Source organism: Perognathus longimembris, chromosome 7 (genome assembly GCF_023159225.1).
Source record: "Perognathus longimembris pacificus isolate PPM17 chromosome 7, ASM2315922v1, whole genome shotgun sequence".
In the NCBI taxonomy this organism is placed as follows: Eukaryota; Metazoa; Chordata; class Mammalia; order Rodentia; family Heteromyidae; genus Perognathus; species Perognathus longimembris.
Window position 1 is genome coordinate 50,676,885 of NC_063167.1, and position 12,784 is coordinate 50,689,668.

General features: G+C 34.2%; 1 protein-coding gene across 1 annotated transcript in view; it reads right to left on the reverse strand.

Moving 5' to 3' along the window:
• Positions 1–12,784, reverse strand: part of Negr1 (neuronal growth regulator 1) — a 799,300-nt gene that overhangs the window by 616,415 nt on the left and 170,101 nt on the right. The window lies entirely within an intron of this gene.

A 12,784-nucleotide genomic window follows, 5' to 3' on the forward strand; every position in this document is an offset into this window, starting at 1 on the left:
CACAAAATCTTCTTGTAGAAACTTTAGTTTCATTCTGGTAACTTAACTAAAATTACTTATAGTGCTTCTTGTCGGGCAGTAATCTTGATCCTCTACCTATGATTGCCTGCATACATGGATTTCAGACATGGACTACCCCCCAAAAAATGTGTTTGTTGAGACTGGATCCCACTCTCAAGTTTCTCGTACTAATAAGCATAAGCAATCACATCATCATAGTAATGATTTCTACAGTCAAAGGGGTTATGATATTTGAAGCAAGAGCTACAAAATTTTGCCACTGTGTTCTGAATAGTCCTTAACCAATTATTTTATGTCTATATACTTAGGATGAGTCCAATCCTATCCCAAAATATATGTCATTTTTTGAATCCAGAAATACTATTCTGCCATATGGATCATCCTCATCTTTTCTAATGACAGTGTCCAAATAGCTAAGAATTCTCTAATTCAGAAACACAGTTTAAGTTTGTTTGTGATTTAAGATCTTTTCCAAGTTGGTCTCAACTTTGTCTTTCTGAACTATTCTAAACAAGACTCACTATCTTTATATAATAGCTTTGCCCTATGTCATACCTGACAGTAGTGTAACAAAAATAGAACCTGAATGTCCTTTATTTTGAAGCCACTTTTATTTCTAACACATGGTAAAGTTAAAATGTATTTCTATTATAAGCATGCCTGTGGTAACTTACACAGGTAGATTAAATTTTTCAGGAGCTCATAAAACTATCTCTGATGCCATGCTAATAGTGGTACCCAGGGATTATATCACCAGCAACATGACAGATATTTGTGCACAAAATATAAGCCAGGGCCATTTGGTCTCTGTATGAACAACCAGATCCAAAGCCAAATGCAATACCTGAGTACACTGGCTATTTCCTTTCCCTCACACTTAATACTCACAGAATCTCCCTGCAAGATACAGTCTGCAAAGGGTTAGGTTTGATGTGGTTTTTGACAGGTAGCATTCTGTAAAATAGTGCTTTGTGATAAGACTCAACTTCAGCTTAAAGAACAATTCAAGAAAGCATTTTATAATATTTCTTATGTTAGAGCATAGAGAAATATCTGAACACTCTACCAAAAATGAAAGAAAAGGAAAAGAAAGGAAAGGAAAGGAAAGGAAAAGAAAGGAAGGAAGGAAGGAAGGAAGGAAGGAAGGAAGGAAGGAAGGAAGGAAGGAAGGAAGGAAGGAAGGAAGGAAGGAACAATCCCTCCTTCTTGCATTTGTTTTGTTCAAAACTGCTAGCTAGAGGAATATGGCTTTAAGGTGGAGGCAGAGAAGTGGTGGGTAATTAAGTCTGTGTCATTTATTTTGTAGAAAGAAGCAGCCTTTATCTCAAATCTTATTGCCTTTCCAGTCTCTCAGAAAGAGCGGTTTCACTTCGCCTTTTCTCTTCAGTTATTAAAAATAAGCCCTCCAAATACAGAAACCAGACACAGTTACCTAAAGAAAAGAAAGCCTCTAATCCTCTCTCCAGGCATGTAGAGGAGCTGAGGATCCTTTACCTCCACAGCTTTGTTAGTGCACCAATAACTGGAGCAAGATAAACTCTGACTGAACAGGCAATATGTTGATAGTGTCTGAGCAAAAGCTCCTGTGGTTTGGCCAGCTGGGATCAAACCACAGAGCAGTGGCCTTGAGCTCCAATAGCTTCCTTTATGCTGGCCCTGTTCTTTCACAGTATCCAGGCACAGTCATTCTTGCCAACTTATGAAACATTTTGCTTGAATTTCTTTTCACAATAAAATTTTAATAAGATACGTGTTGCCGAAGGCTGTGCTCTAGCAACAACAACAACCAAAAATATGAGGAAAGGAAACTAAATGTAATACTAACCAATTAGCATCTAGAATAAGAAACCTTATTACTTTTCATTTGATAATAATAAAAATACATGCCATTTAAATAGTACTTTCAACATCACAAAATATTTTAATATACCTTTCCTTATATGATTCCTGCAGAAACTTTGAGATCCTGGTGTAAAGTACATTTTACTGTTGATTTTCTTAGGAAAAGGGACCTAAGAAACAAGCGTATGTGTCATGTGGTCTAGGGTCATGGTATTCAATTGCACTATCTGAATTAGGTGTGTGTACATGTAAGTTTCACATACATGAATAAGTTAACATATAAATATGCACAAGGCCTTTTCAGTATCTCTTTATCTTTTGTTTTACTAGGCACCCTTATTTTCATATATGCATTTTGAATCCTTTTTCCTAATCATCTTAATAAGTTACATATTCAATTTCTAAGATCAAGGGTTAGCATAGTAGTAAGTATTCTAAAACATTTTTATTACATACCAGATACCCTATTATCAAATAGAAGAACAAACAAACAAAATCAATCTGCACAGGCAGTATTGGATGCTGAGGTCTTTCCCTAAATGGCTACTCTGAGCTGAAATGCAAAAGAAGAAAAGGAACTTGCATGGGAGCCATGACTACTATTAACAGTTTTCCTTATTCTTCAGAACTTACTGAATTAAAATAGAGGTTCTCCAAAACAAAATTTGAAGCATAATTTTAGCAAGAAGATAAATTAAGGGATGTTCATCATTCTATCAATATTTACAGAAGTAAAGCTCAGTTAAGAATAAGAATTTTATTTGCCTCATGCATCGCTCAGATTCATTTTTGTTACAAGTTCATCTTCATAGTATCACTATAATGCACTATTTTAATTCTCAAATTTCCTAGAACTAAAGTTATGGTCAAAGATCAGTGACTTATAGAAATTACCAAGCACAGAGATGGTATAGCCAGAATACAAACCAAGGAAGCCAGGCATGGGGGTTTATCCAACTAACTAACTTGCAACTAAAAAGTTTTATACAAAAAAAGTCTTCATTCAAAATGAAACCCAAGAATACCTTTAATTTTTAAAATAGATAAAAATGTGTTCTAAGCAATATAATTAGCTAATATTACAATGCATTTAATCTTTGGCAGGCATTCTCGCTCCTTATGAATTACTTTTAAAACATTCTTTGTACCAGTTTTGAACATCAGAAGACTGAAGCATGGGAAAATAACTTGTTCTGGGAACCTTCAGCTAATGAGCAGTAGAGCTGGAATTAAAGCAGTCTAATCTAGATCCAAGAACTTAATCACTAAGCTATGCTTCTTCTTGTTAACATTCACATAAATTTTATAAAATAGGTTTGGATGCACCCAATTTGTCTGTTATACCGAGAGGCCTTCATTTGAGGCCAAATTAAAGACTAGTATGGACTGAATTGTGTCCTTCCAAAATTCATGCTGAAACCCTAATTCCATTGTGACTATATTGGGATAGACAGTCTTTAAGGAGGTAATTAAGGTTAAGTGGGAACATAAGTTTAAGTCTGTAATCCAATGTGATTGGCATTGTTACAAGAAGAGAGAATGTGACATCAGGGACATAGAAGCACAGAAGAGAGGACTTGCAAGGACACAATGGGAAGGCAGCCATCTACAAGCCAGGCAGAGGCCAAAGGAAAAAGTAACCCTGCTGGCACATCGATCTCATATATCTAGCTTCCAGTACTCTAAGAGAAGTAATCTCTATTGTATGAGTCTCCCAGTATGTGGCAGTTTGTTAGGGCTACACTACCAAACAGAGCCATTCATCAACACTGTACTGCAAAATAAGTAACTAAAATACAAATGAACAATAGAAGTTGAGTAAGCACTAAAAATAATTTTAACGATTAGGCAAAATGCTATGGAGATGTTCCCAAAGCAGAGACAATATCGTTTGGCCCTCCAAGCACCCACTCAAACTTTTATCAAGATTTTTCAAGATGACCATGCTTGCATAACTTTATTATATTTAATTCCTGTTGGATATATAACATGTGGTTAAAGTAGTAAAGACCTACTTTACTAGTTAGAGCAACATTTGGAGACAAAACACCAAATACTGTAAACTTGAGAAAGATCAATTTGATTTGTAAAGCAAATTACATACCTTTTAATTTCAAAATCCTAACTCAACTCATGAATGTTTCATGTGTGGTAATACTCTGTACATTAGAGATTTAAATTTTGTTGTAGTGTAACAGTGTCTGTATATGTTAAATTTCCATTACCTTTAATGAGTGTTCTGCTCAAACTGGTTTGTAAAAAGTTCACAGTGTGAAGTGCATTTTGATTTTATGTACAAATGAGATTCAACTCACCATACCTCAAGCATCAAAAAGAAGATAAAATGCATATTTTAATACATACCCATATCTTGCTACAGAAAAAATTGACTAGATGTCTAGACCAATTTTAGGAAGTACAACTTATTCAATTTATAAAACTTTGAAGATAAAGTACCATAATTTACAGACAATTTACTTGCCCAAAATCTTACTTGAACTCTAGTTTTACACTGAGTGATTTTCCTAATCTATGCTCTAGCTTGTCAATTTTGTTGTCCATTCTAACAAGAAACATAGTCAGTGATGCATAATAATATCTGGTTTGTGGATTTGAATTGACTTCACATCCTGGGGCATAAGAAGCTATTCTTTTTCTTTCCCCTCTTTTTTATTATCAAAGTGAAGTACAGAGGGGTAACAGTATCATATGTAAGGCAAGTACGTTTCTTATCCAACTTGTTACCTCCTCCCTCTTATAATATATCATTTACATAAAAGTGTTAACTGATTTTCCTTCTGACATAGGAACAAATAGCCATTCATTTTAAAGCTTATTCAAATAAGCTTTACTTCAAAGTAGGTATAATTTCAGTCATCTTTCTAACATTAGTGAAGATTAAATTAACCACAAAATATTTCCTAGATGCTTCCTAGTAGGAATATATTCTGCTATTGTTTGTCTCTCATGTATAAGTTTTGCCATAGAGCTGTGAAATATATATTGATGTTTTTTTAACAACTTAATGCATAAGAAAATCAGTATTTAACCAAAGGACCATTTCTTTTAAGTAAGTTTAAAAAGTGTAATTGTAGCATGCATATTTCTACATTAATATATTTAAAAGTCTGGAAGCATAATAAGTAAATGGAGCCTTATATATTATTTGATATTTTTAATGGGATAGATGACCAATATAAACAGACTGAAAATGCTTTACCTGAATTAATATCTGTGAGTAGCTATAGCTCCAGTTATACAATAATTTTCTTGAATTACCCATGTTCACAAAAGTTTGGAGTTATCCTTGAGGAATCTTCTAGATATTAAAAAGTTATCATATCTATATTTAGTAATTTAAACTTAAGAAAAGCAAGTTTTGTCAACTTACTAGGAAATACTAAGGATATATTAAAGCAGTAAAATCTGGGGCAATTAGCACTTGGAAACTTATTTTCCTTAGTGATAGCTCCATATCTCAATGTATTTATTTCAAAACTAACTAAAGTAATTGATTTTGCATCTGTAATCAAGTCTGGTTGGATGGACGAACACCTAGTCTGCAGTGGATACAAATGTTGACTGTTCCACTGATGATACACGAGCACAAATCTGTGACGCCAGAATTGCCTGACCATCTGAGGATCCCATGTATGTCTCAGCAGATTTGATGACCATAGGATGGTCATCCCAATCCCAAAAGATAAATATCAATACTCTTTTATTGTTCAGTTCTCTCAAAATAGATTTTCATTATTTTGAAAAAAATAGAGTTGTACATGTTTTATTCATTTAGTAGTAGATAATCCACAGTAATTAGCAGTGAATCAATGTCACAGAATTTTAAGATTATTTGAATTCAACAGAAAGCAAAAATTTACTTTTAAAAATGTATATTGCTTGCCAGGTACTGTTGGCTCACACCTGTAATCCTAGAAGCTGAGATCTGAGGATCAAGGTGCAAAACTAGCCAGGCCAGCAAGTCCTTGAGAATCTAATCTCCAATTAACACCCAGAAAACTAGAAGTGGTGCTGTAGCTCAAAGTGGTAGAGTGCTAACCTTGAGGCTTGGGTCCTGAATTAAGCCTCATCACTAACAAAATAAAACAAATACATTGACAAATTTAGTACTTTGGAAGCTGATATTCAGATTGCTGATTTTTTTTTTATAATGTACACAGGGAAGTAAATTGACTACATTAATTAAATTGGCTTCAAGCTTTCTGGAGGTCTCCAATAACTTTTTTTAATTATAGCTTAATGTTTTTTTCTAGCACTTGCAAAATTGAAATTTCTTTCCTAATGGCTATGTTTCTTGTACTTGTTCTCTCTTTTCCCAAGACAGTCATTCAATTCTCATTCAAAGTTCTGTCAATATTAGCTATCAGTATTGACTAGGTCAAAAAGACTTTATGTTGAATATTGCAATTTCCTAGTTTCCATTTTATTTTTTCATGCAATAGAAGTCTGAAAGGTGGTAAAGAATAAAGATATGTATTTGCAAGATAATGAAGATATATAATTCCTAGAACAAACACCTAAATTTGTATATAGAAATATTAATACATGTGCTATTTTATGGCAATATGACTGTTAATCCCAGCCTAATATCATGACTGTGAACAATGGTATTGTTAATCCAAAATAAAATAAAGAGCAATATAATCACAACACAAAAGCCTACCACGCTAAACTCTGGTCATGTTATTTCAGTATTTTCCAGTGACTGAGGATAGCAAACAAAAAAATAGTCAATGCTAAAACACAGGAAACATGATCTTAAAATTATGGATTTCTGTGCCTCTAGCAGAAAGAATGGCATTGCTACATTCATAAGGAAATGTTAAGACTTGGGACAAAAAACAAAGTGAAGTGAGCCAGACACAGATTAAAATAGACTATATGGTTTCCATCACTGATAATAATTAGTACATGTCTAGTATAGTTCCAGCAGAAGATCACAATAGCTCAGTAGCGATGTACATATGAATATATAAGATGATACTAAGAGAAATGAAATCCAAATTATGGAACTAAGTGGTTTATTGCTGTTGTTATTTTCAACTGACCATGTGAAATTATGCCTTTTCCTTTTGTCTTTCTTCCCCATGGTTTTACCCCTGATATCACTGTAACTGAGTTTGGTACCCTGAAATTGTATACATATTTATCAGAATTAGGGAAGGGTGGAGGAACATCAAAATGGAGAGACAAAGAGTAAAAGGAGAGCCAATGTAACAGAAATACTTACAAGATAATATGCTATAAACCAACTGTACAACTCAAGCGAGGGGTACTGTGGAGGGGGAAGGTTGGATAAAAAGGAGGAAGGAGGTAACAAGTGAGATAAGAAATGTACTCACAAAAAAAAAAGAAATGTACTCACTGCCTTATTATGAAGCTGTAACACTTTGTACATCACTTTGACAATAAATAAATTATAATCTCTAGTATAATATAACACAATAACTTATGTTTTATATAACTTATGCTTTAATGAAATGAAACCTCTAAGAACTGGTGAGATAATATGACACTGTAATTTAAAATGCTGTTTTCATAAAACATATTTATAGAAACATTTATAAGAAGTTAAATGAGACCCAATGAAAAACTAAAACATTTATTGAGAAAAAGAAAACATTGATTAGGAGAGAAATCATAGTCACTTGAGGCTAAACCATTTCTTATACACATTTCTCAGTCAATAATAAATTCACATTCATTTTAAGGTATATTTCAGGCCACTAATACCATCACTTCAAAAGCAATATCAGTTGAAACAAGTCATCTAAATTAATTCTATACATGTTTACTACTGTTTAATAATTATGGCTTAGATTTCAATAATATGTGATTACAAATCATGGCTAATCTACTATAAACTGCCTAAACTATGCTTCTGCCAACTTGCATATATATGTATATATAATAATATAATTTATATATTGATATATTATATACATATTAGGATTGGCTATTGCATACCTATGATAAACCCTTATAATTTCTTTTTGTTCATCATCACCTCATGGTAAAATTTTAGTGCCATTTTTCTTGTGGTCAATCATGAAGCACTTCTGATTTTCTGGTGGCTAATTAGAGATAAGAGTCTCACAGACTTTCCTGCCTGAGCTGGATTTGAACCACAATCCTCGGATCTCGGCCTCCTGAGTAGCTAGGATTGGCACCTGGAGCCAATTTTATTTACTTCTTCCTCTCCTCTCACATTTGCATTATGATGAACTGTTCTCTCACTGAAATAGTTATAAAAAGGGGACCTTTCCTATTTTCACAAACACTTGCCTAGCTGAAAAGCCTGTCCTCTTTCTGTTTTCTGTATTTTAAACGTTACATCACTCTTTTACTCTTTAGTTTCTTTCTCACTCTTTCTCCATGCTGCATGTTTTCTGAAACAATTTTAAACACCATGATTCCTTGCTCTTTAAACGTTAAAGGACTGCTATGGATTTCAGAATTAAATATGAACTCAGCCTGTCTGATTGTATTTTTTTCAAGAACCTTTAGAGAAAAGCATCCATACGAATATATTTCATTTTACTACTCTCTTTATTGTAGTAAACATCCTTCCTTCTATGCATGGATAATTCCTATTTCTCTCCTAAAATCCATGTTTAATATATTTCCATTAGTTATAAGACGCAAACATGCTAACGGATTATATCTTTTGTACGACCATTATATCATACTTGTATACTCCTCAAACATACCTTTAAATTTTGTACTATAGGTAGACAAAAGCATGTTCGAAAATTCTGAGGACAAGAACTGTCTTAATCTTTGCTGAATTTCCAATTCATGTAACTCTAGTCTTCAGAGTAGCTAGTATTACAGGACAGAGCACCTGCAACCCGGCATAATATTGTTGTTTACCATGATGTCCATGTACAAATGTTTCAGATATGTTACTTGGGAGGAGGAAGAATGTATGTGTATTCATTGCTGTGTCAGGATGTGAAATATATTGTAATTCTTCCTCCTGCTCTTAGCAGTGCAAAGGAATTCCTGTGTGTTTTTCCCCCATGGCATCACAGGAACCCTAGCTTTAGTTTGGATCTATATATGGACTAAAAAGGTCCATGTGCTAATGGTTTGCTCCAGAGAGATGAATTGTAAGGTTCTGTAGTCTTTCAGTCATAGGGGATTAGAATATGTGCTTAAAGGAAGTGTGGAAAATGGACTATTAGTTTTTCTTTTGTTTCTTGCTTATGAGGTCAGCAAATTATCCTACCATTTCCGTTGAGCACCCTATTTAAAGCCAAATAATGCACTATCTTGGACTGAATTTTGAGATGGAACTAAGTAAACCTTTCCTCTTTGTAGTTTATGATCCCAACTGGACACAGGTGGCTCATGTCTGTAATCCAGGCTACTCAAGAGGCTGGCATATGAGGGATGCAGAATGAAGCCAACCTAGACAGGAAAGTCAGTAAATCTCTCTGAAATAAAATTAAGCTTATTGTAGTAAAATCCAGTCATACTCCATATATAATATGTAAGAAGTATACTGGGTAATTTATGGATATTATAGGGACAGGGAATTGGAAGTAAGGAAATACATTGTCCAAGAAGAACTGTACTCATAACCTGAGTTAAGGAATTGTAACCCTTTTGTACCACTCCTTAATAAAAACAAGGAAGAATAATAATGATTTTTAAGGAGTTATTGTAGAAATTAAATAAATGAAGTTGAAGCTTTAAGGTTGGAGCTGGTGGCCCATGCCTGGCGACCTAGCTACTCAGGAGATTGAGATCTGAGGAATATGGCTCAAAAATAGCTTGGGCAGGATAACACACAAAAGTCATTTCTCCAATTACCAATTGGGCTATTGATCAGAGAAAAGCTAAGTAACAACACTTAAGCCCTGAATTCAATCTCCAGGATTGGCAAAAAAATTTATATGTATGTATGCATATATATAACATATACATATATGTACACACATATTTACATATATATGCACATACATATATACATAAACATACATACTATACATCCATCAGTTTTATTTACTTATGACACAACCTTAAATATAACATTTGAACTAGTGAATATTATGAATTAATGCTCTCTCCATCAATTACTTTGAACAGTATCTGATTTTTTAAAATATACCAGGCCTGGAGTTTAAACCCAGTGCTTTGGTGCTACCTGTGAGCTTTTGTGCCCAAGGATTGCTCGACTACTTGAGTTACAGCTCCACTTGCAGATTTCTTTAAAATACCATCACACTTTAAGCTATTTAACACTTAGAGTGAAACATGATATCCATTTATTTTTATAAACTACAGAAACATAAGATTGCAATTAAAGATGAAAATGTCAAAGAATTTTGTGGTACAGATTTATAAATTCTTATATCAATTCTTTTTGTTACCTTTAAGAAGTTGTACCAAATAGCTATTCAACAAAAGTTTATGAATACAATGCATCCTGATCAATGCTACCATGTCCAACATTCTCAGCCATCCCTCCCAACCCACCCCTTCCCTCTCTTGTCTTTATTTTGTAGGTGATACATTGCTTTTTCTGTATTCTGCTGTCATTGTTCTTTTCATTCCTTGAAAGAAAATTTGTTCTCTGTTGTTTAAAACCATGTTTACCTACAGTGGTACACAAAATCAAGCATGCCAGTCTCTGGAAGTGAATGACATTTATTTTAAAATATGGGTTACTAAAAAAATAAAAAGATTAATTGCTCACTCAAAACTAGACAATGAAACAGTAGAGATTCTGCATTGGATTTAAACCAGCATGTTAACTGTGGTCTTCCTTGATGTTTCAAAATAAGAAAAAAATCTGAGCTTTGAGCCACAATTTAAAAAAAAATTTTAGCAGTGTCAAGCTGTGAAGCATCTAGAGCTCATCTGCATATACTAATTTTCATCCAAAGTTTTATGGTGCTGACCATCTGGATGAATGAATGCTACAGATGACAACCCAAGTTCTTTAGACAGAAGCTGAAGTTATGCCTGCTGCTATGGAAAAATATATTTTGGTTGAGCCTTAGGAAGTCCATTTGTCAACATAATGAAAGGTGGGAATGAGCCCATGTAAGTTCTATTTAGAATCTCTCCTCCATATATTAAATTGCATTACTGTTAACTGTAAGAGCAAGAGGAACAATTCTTTCTTGTTGTTTTAATTTTTATTGTCAAGGTGATATACAGAGGGATTACAGTTACATATGTAAGACAGTGAGTACATTTCTTGTGGTACTTATTACATCCTCCCTCATTTTTCTCCCACCTTCCCTCTTCCTCAACACTCACCCCCCACCCCAACTTGTACAGTTGGTTCACTACATATAATCTTGTAAGTATTTCTGTTGCATTTGTTCACCTTTAACCCTTTGTCTCACCATTTTGGTGTCCTACTTGCCTTCCCGGATTCAGAGCAACATATATACAATACTAAGAAAATTAAAACAGAAATAAGGAAGTGGAAAAAATCCTCCCATGTTCCTAGATTGGAAGGATTAACATCTTGAAAATGGCAATAATGCCAAAGTTATCTACAAATTCAATACCCATCAATATTCCAATACCATTCTTTAATGAAGTAGAGGAAGTAATCCAAAAATTCATATGGAACAATAAAAGACCCTGAATAGCAAGAACAATCCTTAGCAGGAAGAACAGTGCTGGAGGAATATAATACCAAACTTCAAACTCTATTACAAAGCTATAGCAATAAAAACAGCTTGGTGGCCGGGCTGGGGATATAGCCTAGTGGCAAGAGTGCCTGCCTCGGATACACGAGGTCCTAGGTTCGATTACCCAGCACCACATATACAGAAAAAACGGCCAGAAGCGGCGCTGTGGCTCAAGTGGCAGAGTGCTAGCCTTGAGCGGGAAGAAGCCAGGGACAGTGCTCAGGCCCTGAGTCCAAGGCCCAGGACTGGCAAAAAAAAAAAAAAAAAAAAAAAACCAGCTTGGTGCTGGCACAAGAACAGGCCTGAGGAACAATTGAATAGAACTGAAGACCCAGAAATGACCCAGCAAATCTATGGCAAACTAAGGGAGCAAAAACAAACAAACAAACAAAAAAAAAACAGGATGGAAGGAAGACAGCCTCTTCAATAAATGGTGTTAGAAAAACACCATAGGTTTAAACACCTGTAAAAAAACAAAACAAAACAAAAAAAGCTAGACCATTATATATCACTGGGCAACAGAATCAAATCCAAATGCATCAAAGACCTCCAGGTAAAAGCAAATGAACTGAAAGCATTGCAGGAAGGAACAGGAGAAACACTAGGGCTCCTGGACAGCGGTCCAAACTTTCTTAATAAAGAACCAGAAACAACAAATAAAAAAAAAAGGTTAGACAAATGGGATTGCATCAAATTACAGAGCTTCTTCATGGCAAAGGACATAGCTTGCAAGATAAATAGAAAGCTCATGAACTGGGAGATTTTCACTGGCCATATAACAGTCATAGACTTCATTTCTAAAATATAATTAGAACTCGAAAACTTAAGTTGCCCAAAACAAATCTCAATGAAACAACTGCTCCCTTAATAAATGGGCTAATGACTTAAAGAGACTTCTCTAAAGAGGAAATGAGAGTGGTCAAGAGACCACATGAAGAAGAGGAACAATTCTTAATACATGATGAAAACATCTCAAGGACTAAGATTGGAGCCAAAGTACTTGAATTTGACTTAGTATTTTTCAGTGTTCTTGATTGTTGAGGTTCACAAATCTCTGATTTTCTGAACTCTAAGATCTCTTTTTTTAAAATGGAATGATACTATTGATAACAGAACTCTCAGGACCCAAGTCAAGCTATATAAATAAACTGAGCAAATATGTAAGTCATAGTGTTTGAGAGGATAACATTGTTAAACATTTTTACTACTGATCAGAAAAATAGAAGAGGCTAAATATGAGGACT